This window comes from Dipteris shenzhenensis, chromosome 30 (genome assembly GCF_047967505.1).
Source record: "Dipteris shenzhenensis isolate YYH24624 ecotype China chromosome 30, Dip_SZ_1.0, whole genome shotgun sequence".
Taxonomy (NCBI): domain Eukaryota; kingdom Viridiplantae; phylum Streptophyta; class Polypodiopsida; order Gleicheniales; family Dipteridaceae; genus Dipteris; species Dipteris shenzhenensis.
This window is the reverse complement of record NC_141625.1, coordinates 44,010,615-44,021,435: the sequence shown is the minus strand read 5'-3', so window position 1 is coordinate 44,021,435 and position 10,821 is coordinate 44,010,615.

The window sequence follows — 10,821 nt, the reverse complement described above, 5'->3', positions numbered from 1 at the left end:
GAGAATATCTCATCAAAGTCCACACCCTTCTCTTGCTTGAACCCTTTAATTACCAAATGGGCCTTGTACCTAGGCACATCATCACCTGTGACCTTCATTTTGTAGACCCATTTACATGGCAATGCTTTCTTTCCATGTGGCAAAGAAACCAAGTCCCAAGTCTTATCATTGTCAATCCGTAGGCATTTAAGTGTTCAACCTGACTGATTCTCAACCAAGGCTAGCCATTTTTGAAATACCTGGATCACTCTTCCGAGCTATAGCATAAGCCCACAGCATAAGCCCACACTTTCCTAGTTGCATCATCAATGAATGTCACATAGTATTCAGCCCCGCCTAATGACCGTGTAGGCATGGGACCACATATGTTTGAATGCACCAAATCAAGTTTTTCAAACTCTTTCTTTCCCCTTCTTTTATGGGCTGATTTAGTCTGCTTCCCATAGAGACAGTGCTCACAAAATTCAAAATCAGAGAAACTCAAATGCGGTACATAACCCAAACGGCATAAGAGTTTCATTCCATTCTAGCTCATGTGCCCCAAATTGCAATGCCACAAAGAAGTGCTTGGCTGCTCGGCTATTGCAACAACATGATCCAATACCCCTGATACATGTAAGGGATACAAAGTCCCACACTTGGCACCCCTGGCCAAAAGCATAAAGCCCTTCTGAATTTTCCAACTCTGAAAGCCAAAAGTGGTGTGAAAACCAGCATCATCTAGCTGAACCACTGAGATAAGACTCTTGGTCAACTTAGGCACATGTCTCACATGTTTCAAAATAAATGCAGACCCATTTGCAAAAGAAAACTTTATGTCACCTACTCCCACTATGTCACATGCATAGTCATTTCCAAGATGCACACAACCTATCTTTCCACTGTCATAAGTGGAGAACCATTCCCTATGGGGAGTAACATGGAATGAAGCACCAGAATCCAAAATCCAATCCTGAGAATATGCAACATCTGAAGTGATAAGCAACTCTGCAGATAAACTAGACATGAAGAGAACGTCATTGTCACTATCATGTGTGACTGCATTGATCTCCTCGATCTTCGCTTTTCCTTTGTCCTCCTTTGGACTTTCTTCCTTTTGATTTGCACCCTCATTTGCATTCTTTTCCTTATCCTTTTGCTCTCTTTTCAACTTGTATCAATCCTTTTTCATATGGCCCTTCTTGCCACAGTGGTAACACTCAATGTTCTGTGCCCTGGATTTGCTACGAGACTTCCCTCTTTCTTAGGACTTCCCCTTGAGCTGTGATCTGCCCCTTTGCACATTTAAGGCTGCATCCTGCTTGTTGCCGTCCATAGACTTCTGTCTAATCTCCTCGGCCAACAAACTACCCACAAAAAAATCAAATTTCAGTACTCCACTAGGTGCAGAGTTACTAACAGCTGTATAGAAGGTATCCCATGAGGATGGCAATGAACATAAGAGAAATATTGCCTTAGTCTCTGCATCAAAATTCATCTTCTGAAGCTGGCTGAAAATAATATTGAATTCATTTAAGTGAGAAGTAATGGAGACCCCTTCCTTCATCTGTAGCTCAAACAACCTCTTCATGAGGTAAACTTTATTAGAGGCAGTTTCCTTTTCATAAGTGGCACACAGTTTCTTCCACAAATCTTTTGTAGTCTGCTCATTTACTACTGTGAAATAAACTGACTCTCCAAGATGAAGTCTAATAGTAGATTTTGCTAATGCATCCAACTCATTCCAATCATCCTCAGACATATTTGTAGGCTTAGCTTCAATCCTTGCCAAGGGTTTACTCTGCTTCTTTTGAATAAGCACATCCCTTATTTGTTCTTTCCACAAAGAAAAGTTTGTCCCATCAAACTTTTTAATGCTAAAAAACTCCTTTTCAGACATGGAAGAGGATGCCATGATGCAAATGAAGCAAAATGCCAAATGCTAGTGCTTGTAAGAGAGAATCACACCAAATACCAGGTGCACCCAAATGTGTATGCCACGATAGACTGAAATATTACCAAAACTCAAAGCTCAAAGCATCAAAATGTGCAGCTGACTCATGTGCATGTACTACGCATCCATATGAGCAAATCTGGCCCAAAAGAAAATGCCAACTGCAATGGCAATCCAAAATGCCAATAAGTGCCAAATGACTCAAGCATAAACACCGTGTCCACTGGCATATGCATTAATAATATCTCATCCAAGAGAGCATAGCACTATCAGTGCATCACCTGCAATGTGTCAAAGGTATCCCTCAGCATAAAATAGCATCCATGTGCAAAGCGTCCATAAAAAATAGCATCTCATAAGGCAATTCGGGCCTATCAGCACATCCAATAAGGATCGCAATGCATCCAAATCACCTATAAATCATCCACTGCAACCCAATGCAACCACGAATGAGTGCACATTGCTCAAACTGCAACCAGAGTGATCTGCATAAGGTATGCTCAAGAAATCATAGTTCCACGGTAATGACCGCTATTGAAAATAGAACCTGAGATGCCTCAAAACATGGGCGCCATTACATAATTGGACTCAGTAAGAAAATTTGCAAATATCTCTCTTCTGCCAGAACTCCAAAATCCCAACCGATGAGTGAGAAATGGGAGTCAACACTTATCCACTGCTATGTGGCATAAATCTAAGGTTTCAAAACCTTAGAATGAAAAATGCATAACAGAGAGACAAAATCGAATACACAGAGATCTATAACTCTGAAAATCCTGCACCGAATCGCATAAGAATTGACAGGTAGGGGTTTTTGGGCGTCTGAAACACAATGGGATAGACGGTTTTGGAAACCGTGGTCTCAATCACTGGGTCCAACACACCGACTGAAAAACGTTTTTAGAAACAAAGCTATTTGTAAACTCCACTGGAGTGCGAATGATGAGCAACATAGAAGCTTTAGGACTTCCTGAGTCCACCCGAACTAATAGATCTGCAAATGGTTGCTCCAAACTTGAGTTCCAATACCTGGGCAGAAAAACGCAGAAACTGACATAGTGAGTCAGAAATCCAATGAAATGATCCTAGATTCAAGAATGAAGGTGTTTCCAAGCTCCTAAAGTGAAGTGGACACCAAAAGCAAGCAATAGTTGCCTCTACAAGTCAATACGGAGTCTCTGTCATCGAACGAAATAGCGAAAAGCTCAAAAAATGACTTTTTTTGAAAACACTTAACAGGCTCTTAAAACCACTTCGCAAAACCAAAGTGACTTTTCCAAAGGTCCTCCAAGGTCTCTACACACTCGGATGTAAGTAAAGTCACCCATAAAGCTTCCCATAGAGCTTCTCCTTCCTCCTATAGAGCTGTTGAGCTTCAAGCATTCACGCACGCTCAGCTAGATCACCCGAGCTCTGATACCAGTTGAGAGTGCTCTCAACGGAAGTAAGAACGGAAGAGGGAGAGAGAGAAACAGAGAGCCACACAAGTTTTAGTGGGTGTAGAACACCCTAATCTTCTTTTTCATTCATTTATATATGTGTTTGAGTATTGTACATAACCGGGGTAAAGGCACAGTGACCTTTAACCCCCACAAGGACTACATATTGTTCAAGGAACAAACCCTAAGGCTAAGGCTAGGAGGCAGAGATCTATACATGAGTCTTATTCTTCATTTCAATGTATTGTAAAGTGAGGATTGATCAAGAGAGACCTTCATCACAGTTTTTTCGACCTTAAATCCTCTTAAATATATTCAAGCATGTGGTTCTCTTCCTCCTAGTTGTCCATGCACAGTTGTTTTCTCAAGGCTCTAATAGAGCTTACCAGTTGTCTTTACTAAGTTAGCTAGGGTAATGTCCTTTTCCATTATCACACAGCCTCCCAAAATCTAGTACAAGTATTTTAGAGCCTTAGAAGGCTCTCAAGACCTTTAAATGTAGATCTCAAGATCCAAATATTGAGCTCTATGTACCTCAAGCTTCTCCTATCACTTTGACAATGATAGTGACACCACAAGCCTTGGTTGCCTTGGCCTCTTGAGAGAAGAGATCCCATATTGAGCTCTTTGCAGCTCTTACACAGTGTAATGCAACACAATAATAGACTAGAAAATATAATAGTTGTAGAGTTGATAGAGTAGCCCAATAGCTCTTCTTAGCATAGTAGCAATGCGCTAGTCTCTAGACCTCCAAGTGGGGCCCAAACGATAATTGTAGGTTTCCTATGTGGTCACTGGTCAATAGGGGTGGCTATCTATGATGGTACAACCTACCAGATACAATGCAATTATTTGCCTTCATCCTCATCTATGGAACCTCCTAAGTAGGTCTCACTTGGCCACCATCAATCAACTTCATCCTCTTTTGCATGTCTTTATAGATGTGGAAGACGAACCTACAACATCATCAAGATAATAAATACCTTAGTGGCTAACATGTGGCACATTAGTCATGTCACTATTTCCATAATGCCACATTAGCACCACCACAGAAGCAATATGTGTGATCAAAGACACATGGCATACTTGCCACAAGTATGTCTAGTCATCATCCATGCCACCTTAATATTGCCACATGGCATACAATTCCACATCATCACCACTTCATAAACATATATGTGCTACACAACCACTACTTATAATTGTGAAAAAGTTGTGTTCTTAGCCATGGTGTTTATTAGAACAATTGCCTCATGGGTGCCACATCATGGCAATGGCTAATGTGTTCAATCAATTGAATCCTCTTGAAATTCAATGGATAGCTTCCAAAAGTTGTTTACAAGTTTCTTTAAAATATAATCTCATTATAAGTGTTTTGTAGACAAGCATTGTACGTGAGCAACCCTATGAGGCATCTTCCAAACATGTGTATATATAGGAAGAAAGGAATTGCATAAGACATTATACATTTTAGTTACGGACTATCTAGAATACAAGAATACATTTCTCAAAATACATATTCATAGGTTGTGTAGCAACAATGATTAAGGTCATTTGGTGACTCTATTTACATGATGAGATGATCTCATTAAGTCAAAGGATCTAAATGCAATTTTGCTTCAAAGCAAATAAAATGGAAATGAAAGAAAATAGCAAGTACTTTAGGCTTGCATAGAGTCTCACATGATGTTCCTAATTTTTTATAGTATTAGAATGAACAAAACAAATTAGATTTATATATATTTGATATCTTTTAAAGCCATGATGAGGTAGTGCCAAATTAGCTATACAAAATGGACACACAAAAGCAGACACCATTTAGGTATACAAAATAGGAACAAAATAGACACCATAAAAATGAATGCAAGATGACAAGGATACAGAAGAGACAAAAAGTGTGCATGCATCACATGCTCTAAGTTTTGCTTTTTGGCTACATTTTGTTCTTTTCTTAATAAATGATGCATTAAGTTGTGGATAAATATTCAATTTGGTAGAATCATTGTATTCATACATTGATATTATTGTGATGTCTTCTTATGTGAATGAAGTACATTATGGCACAAGAGGTTTTCAACCTTGAGTTTCAAAATTTGGGTTTTACTCAAGCAGACAAAGATGGTTGAAATATTCTATAGGTGCACTTTTAAAAAGATGCTTATGAATCTCTTTGCATGGAAAAGCTACACCATTAGCCTTATCCTACTTCATGGTCTGAAGGCATTGACATATTCTAGATTATATATCCAAATATTTGGGGCTATGTCTCAATTTAAGAGCATAGTTGGTGGTTTCAACCTGAATTGCTTTGCCTTTCTGAGCATATGTCAATCTGGCTGGAGGTCTGCTTTCCCTAGTAGACCGTTTGAGTTGCTATGGCTCTTCTTGGGGTGTTTCTGGCATTACTTGCTCTTCTTTATCAATCTTTTATGTAGGTGACTGAATAATTAGTGCGTCTATGTCGTGTATTTGAGGTTTTCCATTCTGATTCCTCATCAAAAACTACATCTCTAGAGATGATGAACTTTTGGTTGATGGGATCATATGGCATGTATGCCTTGCTATCTTCATTGTAGCCAACCATGATGCATTTATGTGACTTCGCATCCAATTTCCTGTGATGGTCGTCATGTATGTGGGCATATGCTATGCAACTAAATATGCGAAGGTTTGCAGTGGCTATTGCTTCGTCCAATACTGATTCGGAAGATGCTTCTCACTGAGCATTTCTCTAGCATTGTCTGCTAAATTTTTTTTCTTTTTTTCTTTCAGCTCTTGCATTCTGCTGAGGAGTATCTGCACATGTGAATTGTCTTCGAATGCCATGACTTTTGCAAAAGTGAACGCATGAATGCTAAAGAAATGTATTCACCTCCTCTGTTTGATCTCACTACTTTTATCTTTTTTCCTATCTGGTTTTCTACCATGGCTTTGAATTCTTAAAATCTAGAAAATACTTTAGATTTCTCTTTCAGAAAGTAGGCCCAACAATATCTAATATAGTCATCGATGAAAGTCAAGTAATAAAGTGAACTATTGATGCTGTAGGTCTAGGCATAATCCCATACATCTGTATGAATCAAATCAAGAATACCTCTTGCTCGAGAGGTGCCTTTGCCAAAGTTGGTTCATCTTTGTTTACCGAAGCAGCATGCTTCGCAAACTTTTCCAAGAAAATGAAGTTTTGGAATTCCAATTGCCATATTTTGATTTAGATCTATCAAGCTTTTAAAATTAACATGTCCATATCTCTTGTGCCATTTTGCAGAAAGTGGCATCTATTGCGTATCATAAAGTAGCTTATGCAACCAAGATACCTCACATGTAGCCTTGCTGCACCCCTGTACTCAGCCTCTATACTCGACAAGGCAAATGTAGGTTGTTTCTTGTTGCTCCAAGTGACTGCAGCACTCCCAAAAGAGAACATATATCCACTTGTAGATCATCTCAGCACAATCAGCATCAGTGTATCCATGCAACTGTATCTGAACCCCAGTCTCATAAAATAGTCCATATTGCAATGTGGACTTCACATACCTCAGTATGCGTCTAGCTACATCCAAATGCGGTTTCCTTGGAGCCTGCATAAACTGACTTACCAACCCAATAGCATAGCTCAAATCTGGCCTAGTAATACTCATATAAATCAAACTTCCTACTATGAGTCTATACATAGTAGGGTCTTCTAGAAGCTCACCTGCATCTGTGCTCAACTTTTGCTCTAAAGGAACTGAAATAGGCTTACAACCTATCATCCCATATTTGGACAACATTTCCAATCCATACTGCCTCTGCAAGAACCATATCCCACTTGTGGATCTAATCACCTCAATGCCCAAGAAGTAACGCAGCTCTCCCAAATCCTTCATCTCAAACTTCTACTTAAATAGCATTTTTACATGAAGGATATCTTCATCACTATCACATGTGATGATCAAATCATCAACATAAATGACAAGCAACATAATGCCTTTCTCTGTTTTTCTCACATAAAGTGAGAACTTTGCCTTGGAAATCTGAAAGCCAATAGTGACAAGATCTTGTCAGACCATGCTCTGGGTCTTTGCTTCAAGCCATACAAGGCTTTCTTCAACCTACAAACAAACTCAGGATGAATAGCATGAACATATCCCAGTGGCTGCTCCATATAGACCTCTTCTTGCAAATCACCATGTAAGAAAGCATTCTTTACATCCATCTGATGTAAAGACCATCCCTTTGATGTAGCCATAGCAATGACTGCTCTTACCTTCATAATCAATGCCATATGTCTGTGCATACCCCTTGACAACTAATCTTGCCTTGTATCTGTTCATAGAACCATCTGCATTGTGCTTCACCTTATAAACCCACTTGCAGCCAATTGCATTCTGGTCTTTAGGCAAAGGCACCAATTCCCATGTAGCATTTGCTTCCAAGGCATCCATTTCTTCATCCATGGCTTTCTCCCATTTTTCTTTTCCCATGGCTTGCTCAAAAGAAGTGGGTTCTGGTTCATGTATCACTTTGACCATATAGGCATAGTGAATGGCTGTAAATCCATCATATTTCAGCCTATCCACATGATATTTAGCTTTGGTAGACCTGCGCAAAATAGGCTCACTACCAAGTGCTCTCAAAACATCCCTTGTCTTCTTTACTCTAGGTGTAACAACAGAAGGAATACCCAACTCATCATCAAGGCTCTATTCTGAGCCACTGGATTCACCATCCACATAAGAGTGACCTGCATTCACATCAACCATGGGCTGATCTACTTTCTCTTTTCCTTTTCATGATACTTGCATACCACTATCTGCATTGCTTTGAGGAGATCCTCCTGATCTCAATCTGCCTGTCCATGGTGAAGTATGTGAACCACTGCTAGAGGACACTACAGGTCCACTAATATTTTGTGATTGCTGCTGTGAATTCTATGCAACATTACCGTTTGTGCATCTACGTAATCAATCACATTTACTGGTTTATACCAACTGCTCATCTCATAAAAAACATCTGTGCTCACTGTAAACTTACGAGTGGAAGGGTTATAGCATCTATACCCTTTCTGCTACAGAGAATAACCAATAAAGATGCACTTCGCAGCTTTTGGATCCAACTTGGATCTCAACCCATCTGGCACATGGACATAGGCAATGCAACCAAAAACTTTCAAATGAGAAATATTTGGTTTCCTACCAGTATACCTCTCCTTTGGCATCATGCCATGTATTGCTGCAGTGGGAGTCCTGTTCATTATGTAGACTGCTGTAGCAACTACTTCAGCCCAATAATAATTTGGCAGGTCCTTTTCGTTGAGCATGGCATGAGATACCTCTTCAATATGCCCGTTTTTCCTTTCTACAAGTCCATTTTGATGTGGGGTATGACTGCATGAATATTGTTGCTTTATGCCATGCTCATGCAAGAAACTTGCAAACTCATTTGAGAGGTACTCTCCCCCTCCATGGCATTTTATTTGCAGGCTTTTTCTTTTTCAACCATAGCTTTGAAAGCTTTGAAATGCCCAAACACTTCACTTTTCTTTTTCATAAAATACACCCAAACTTTTCTGCTATAGTCATCAATAAAAGTGACACAATAATGATAGCCTCCAATAGATGCAGCTTTAGTAGTCCACACATCAGAGTGGATTAATTCCAATGGCCTCTTACTCTCTTGAACATGTTTAGGAAATGGTTTCCTTGCCTATTTTCCAAATTGACAGGCTTCACATGGTCTCCATTCGGTATTTCCATGTGCCATAATTGGAGTTGTCTAGCTTAGCAGATGCATCAGATTGAGGTTGCTAGTCGTAGACATGGTGCAAGAAATGTACTCAAAGTGTCTGTAAAATCACTGTCTGAATCAACTACAAAACACTGGCTGTATCAAGTGAAATCTAAATTGTCAATGAAGATAGAACTGCAATATATAATCCAATATGTTCCAAGGCTTGTGCAAATGATGCCGGGAATAGCCAAGAGGCTTTACAAGGCTTGAATAAAGTGCACAATGCCAAAAATTAGCCAAATAGTTTTTACAATGATGGCATGTGTGTGTAAAATCAAAGCATGTGCAATCTTCCCACTGAACAATTAGTCAATGTCTCTGAACACTCTGAAGTCTGCTCGCTAAGCTGTGGAATGCCAAGTTTCAGGTAATGTGATGATAAGAAATTGCATGTGAGCAAAGGGATTGACTCCGAGTAGGAACTATTTATGAATTTTTTGGCATGGCTTCGATTGGTTGCTTTGGAGTTCTCTCCACTATGGATGATCTACTGTACTCTGAACTAGACCTAAACCAACCATCGAGCAATGAAAAAAGTAACAAACGATTCCTTTTCTTTGTTTGTTTTAGGTGTTGGGTTAGATGCATTGATGTAGAGGCAAATGTGCGTGGAGTGTGCATAAAGGAAGTGGATTTCTTGCTGAGGCTCAAAAGTTTGTGTGATACTTGCACCAAAATGTGCGCCTAATGTGACAAGCGTGTAGAGCACAAAAAATCGAGCATTTTTTCCTTTTGGAGCACCCTCAAATTCTTCCTAGATCAAGAGATACAACTTGATCTAGGTGGAGGGCCCAAAAGGATGAAAAGTGCTCAGTGATGATGTGGCAATCAGAGGCACATGCAGAGACCGTGCCTAGCAAGGGGTATGTCTATGAAGCCCTGTGCTGAGGTGGTAGGTGTGGTCACATGCAAGATGCACAGGGTGCTAGTGAAGGGACAACTGTGCTCGAGTGCCATGTGGGAGATGAGGTGGCACTTTGAGTTTGACTTGATGACATGTCACATTTGCTTATGTGGCAGGCAGCTGCCACGTGACTTGGTGGCATGGACTCACCTACGTGGCTAGGATAACATGGCATACAAGTTAGTCCTGATGATGTGTTAGGATCGGATGACGTGGTACTACTTAACCACAGGTGACGTGATGGTCCTGGGTCAACTGACTTGGCAATGTAGATAAGACTAATGTGGCATGATTCTCGAAGAGCTGACATGGCTAGATAAGTGGGGCCATGTGTCACAAATGTGACCAGCCCTTGGGATGGTTGGGCGACCGGCCATGTGTCACCTTCCTTGCTGGAATATTTGAAGATGTCGACGGAATGTGGGACTTGGCGCTGTCGTTGCTTCGAGTGTTGGGAGGTTGTGGCAGTGGTTGGATTTGTTGTTGCTATGGAGCGGGTCAATGCGTAGCTGTTGGAAGCTCCTCTTTGCATTACGTCTGGTGGAGACTCATAGATGGAGGTTGGTTGAGATCGGGTGTCACCTGAGAAGCACTCGAGGGAATTGGAGGTAGCTGCAAAAGGTATGTTGAGGCTGGCGATGGGAGGACGTAGGCATTTGAGGAGTGTTGTTTGTTAAAGTAGTTGTGGAGCCGCGTTGCCAACAGATGGATATGGCATAGTTGATGGAGGAGCCGCGTTGCTCGTTGGTTGCAGGTGGGAGCTCTCGAGTCGT